Source organism: Osmia lignaria, unplaced genomic scaffold (genome assembly GCF_051020975.1).
Source record: "Osmia lignaria lignaria isolate PbOS001 unplaced genomic scaffold, iyOsmLign1 scaffold0036, whole genome shotgun sequence".
Lineage (NCBI taxonomy): Eukaryota > Metazoa > Arthropoda > Insecta > Hymenoptera > Megachilidae > Osmia > Osmia lignaria.
Window position 1 is genome coordinate 260687 of NW_027478177.1, and position 4314 is coordinate 265000.

The 4314-nt window shown below is 49.0% G+C and overlaps 1 pseudogene; it reads right to left on the reverse strand.

The window, feature by feature from the left end:
* Positions 1 to 382: 382 nt before the first annotated feature.
* Positions 383 to 3299, reverse strand: LOC143306796 (large subunit ribosomal RNA; annotated as a pseudogene).
* Positions 3300 to 4314: the final 1015 nt, after the last annotated feature.

Genomic DNA, 4314 nt, shown 5'->3' on the forward strand with positions numbered 1-4314 from the left:
CGACCGTAGAACATCCGTTGTTATCATGTATGGTATCAATGGTAACCTGTTATCGACCACAGTACGTCGATAATTTTAACTGAAATAGATGGCACCACTAGTCCTAGGGCTCCGCGTAATGGCCGTCACCGCACTCTTTACACATGAAATGTTTATCTTATTTATTTCACCCAATCCTTAGTTACAATTATCAGAAACATATATCATTCAAAAGCGCAAAAATTAACGAGCACGCTGGTACTAATATTTTACAGTTCTAACCAGTATATTATTGAAAAAAATGTTTCGATTGTAGACCATGTGTCAAACACGTGCTCGACACACAAGTTGTACCTTCTTCATGAATTTTAGTGTTGTTTCACAGAACCACGGCACTTACTGCACATCATTCTGATCACTGACCATCATATTACTCGATCGCACTAAATTCTAACCACAGGACTCACTTTTACCCACTCAAAACTTTATTTAAAGACGGAGCACTTACAAACACGTCACGCCGCCATTAAGAGAGTCATAGTTACTCCCGCCGTTTACCCGCGCTTTTTTGAATTTCTTCACGTTGACATTCAGAGCACTGGGCAGAAATCACATTGCGTCATCACCCGTGAGGGCCATCGCAATGCTTTGTTTTAATTAGACAGTCGGATTCCCCTAGTCCGTGCCAGTTCTGAGCTAAGCGTTGAATGGCGGCCGAAGAAGCGACCACGACGGCGTTAACCGCCACGGAAGCCTCGCAGCAAGGAAGATCCGCGGGAGGCCAAGGCACGGGACCGAGCTCGGATCCCGGGACGCGACCGAAGTCGCCAACCGTTCACCTCGCCCAGGCCCGGCACGTCAGCCAGACCCGCTTCCCGACCAAGCCCGACACGCCCCGCTCCTCAGAGCCAATCCTTATTCCGAAGTTACGGATCCAATTTGCCGACTTCCCTTACCTACATTAATCTATCGACTAGAGGCTCTTCACCTTGGAGACCTGCTGCGGATATGGGTACGAACCGGCGCGACACCTCCACGTGGCCCTCTCCTGGATTTTCAAGGTCCGAGGGGAAGATCCAGACACCGCCGCAACTGCGGTGCTCTTCGCGTTCCAAACCCTATCTCCCTGCTAGAGGTTTCCAGGGAACTCGAACGCTTATACAGAAAAGAAAACTCTTCCCAGATCTCCCGACGGCGTCTCCAGGTCATTTTGGGTTACCCCGACGAACACTCTTACGAGGGCCCGAATGGTATGCGGTTCCGCTGCCGGGTTCCGGAATAGGAACCGGATTCCCTTTCGCCCAATGGGTGTGCATCTCTGCAACTACTTCTTATAAATTCGATTTAGCCATATTTAACAGTTTTGTTGTTGCTTTTTAACTGAGAGCTTTAGGACACCTCATTTACATAGGATTTCTCTTAGGGCTTAGGATCGACTGACTCGTGTGCAACGGCTGTTCACACGAAACCCTTCTCCACGTCAGTCCTCCAGGGCCTCGCTGGAGTATTTGCTACTACCACCAAGATCTGCACCGACGGCGGCTCCAGGCAGGCTCACGCCCAGACCCTTCTGCGCACACCGCCGCGACCCTCCTACTCGTCAGGGCTTCATGGAGGACCAAATTTTGTCCAGCCCCACTTGCCACTGACGGCGGAGTATAGGCGCGACGCTTCAGCGCCATCCATTTTCAGGGCTAGTTGCTTCGGCAGGTGAGTTGTTACACACTCCTTAGCGGATTCCGACTTCCATGACCACCGTCCTGCTGTCTTAAGCAACCAACGCCTTTCATGGTATCCCATAAGCGTCGACTTAGGCGCCTTAACTCTGCGTTTGGTTCATCCCACACCGCCAGTTCTGCTTACCAAAATTGGCCCACTTGGCACTCTGATCCAATAATAAAATCTCATGGCTTCATTTGATGCAAGCAAGCCAGAGATCTCACCCATTTAAAGTTTGAGAATAGGTTGAGGTCGTTTCGGCCCCAAGGCCTCTAATCATTCGCTTTACCAGATGAGACTCGCAATAACGTTCGAGCGAGTGCCAGCTATCCTGAGGGAAACTTCGGAGGGAACCAGCTACTAGATGGTTCGATTAGTCTTTCGCCCCTATACCCAGTTCCGACGATCGATTTGCACGTCAGAATCGCTACGGACCTCCATCAGGGTTTCCCCTGACTTCGTCCTGACCAGGCATAGTTCACCATCTTTCGGGTCCCAACGTGTACGCTCTAGGTGCGCCTCTTCTCGCAATGAGAACGAGACGCCCCGGGAGTGCGAGGCCTAATCGTAACGAGGCCCATCCTCCCTAGGTCGACGCAGAGGACGACATTCACTTTCATTTCGCCTTTAGGTTTATTTATATCCCAATGACTTGCGCACATGTTAGACTCCTTGGTCCGTGTTTCAAGACGGGTCCTGAGAGTACCCAAAGCAATAGCGTCGCCGACCGGTAATTCAAAGCTTGGCCAGTCCAAGGACTCCTCCTGCTAACAGCTGGCCAGACCCGGGGACGGCGCATAGTCCGTACATCCGGGTAATTATAACTGAACCTAGCTTGCGGCGGTCCTGACGCACACACATTCGAAAATGGATTGGTTGCGGCCCGATACCGTGTGAGTACCGTCGCGCAGTCGGCCAGGCAACCTAGGGTCTGTCACGAACACCGTTAAGGTGACGGACAGGCTCCGCCTCGTACCGTAGACCGACACGCAACGGGTCACGACGTTCCACTAGGGGAGAAGTGCACGACTACCTCGCCGGAACGTTCGCCGAAGGTGGTGTGCCCTCGTTAATGGAACCCGAAGGTCCATCCGGGGCATCGCGCACCAACGGAAGCCAGCGTTGCTGACGATGAATCTCCCCATTCGATCTTTTGGGTTTCTCAGGTTTACCCCTGAACGGTTTCACGTACTCTTGAACTCTCTCTTCAAAGTTCTTTTCAACTTTCCCTCACGGTACTTGTTCGCTATCGGTCTCGTGGTCGTATTTAGCCTTAGATGGAGTTTACCACCCACTTAGGGCTGCACTCTCAAGCAACCCGACTCTAAGGAGAGATCCTCCCGAAACGCGTACCGGTCACTACGGGCCTGGCACCCTCTATGGGTAAATGGCCCCATTCAAGATGGACTTGGACGCAATTCGATGTCTCGGGATAAACGGATCCTCCTGAACACTACATTTCCCAGCGGCGGTACCGCGGGATTCAGTGCTGGGCTCATTCCTGTTCGCTCGCCGCTACTAAGGAAATCCTAGTTAGTTTCTTTTCCTCCGCTTAATAATATGCTTAAATTCAGCGGGTAATCTCGCCTACTCTGAGGTCGTCAATTTCTTTGGTTTCATCGAAAGGTGAATAATGATGCTCGATGCAAAAAAAAAAAAAATAAACGAAAAGAAGCAAAAAAGCAAACACGTAGAGAAACTGTGCGTGAATCAACCTTTCGCATATTCAATTTTTCCTCCTCTCTCGTTTCAAAATGTTTGTATTTATCGTTCGATGAAACGAGCACAAGAGGGAAAAAAAAGTTGAGACACGACGTTCCCATAATTTTCGTGTTATTTCCTTTTTGCTTCAAACATTTTGCGGACTGCAGCTTCGTCGTATTGCTTTTATCAATTTTTAACAATTTCAAAGCGAAGACAACTCGCAAGACGATCCATTTCGTCTCGGTTCAATTTTAACGTCCGTCCGTATTATTTTTTGTTCCACAAGAGATTTCGAATAGGTTTCTTTATTTATCATCCCTTCTTTTCGAGCGCCACGGAAGCAAGAGGAAAAGCAAGAGCGAGAGAACATTTCGCGTATACTTCATTTAACAATTTTAACCAACACGCGATGTACTCCACACACCTCTTAGATTTAACAACTGCTTTTCTCTTCTTCTCCCCTTAGCGCAAGGGTAAACCCCATTTGTCTCTTCTTTGGAACGCAACAAAACTTTCGAGGACTGGACGACCGAGCGATGGTCGCGCGGTCTTCGCTTATCTTTAACAAACGAAGTAGTCCGTATGTATTCTAAATGTTGAAGCCTCCTAGAGCTTTAAGCCATGCGAGACATTGAAATGCTGTTTTAACGGGAGCATGCATAATTGCTGCAAACATACTTTTATCACAAGTTCTAGCCACGCCACGGAGGCTTCGAAGTTCCTTCACCATTCGCTTTCCTCTCTTTTGTTACACAGTTTCAGACTACGATCAGGGGTACCGAAACGCTGTATTGATTGTAAACAACCATTTTTATCTTGGAGCGGAGCGTTCCTTTACTCGTTAGATTTGTCTTGTCGCGTGTGTATTCGCTTTTTCGACGCTTATTAACCATTTAACTTGTTTAGCGAAGC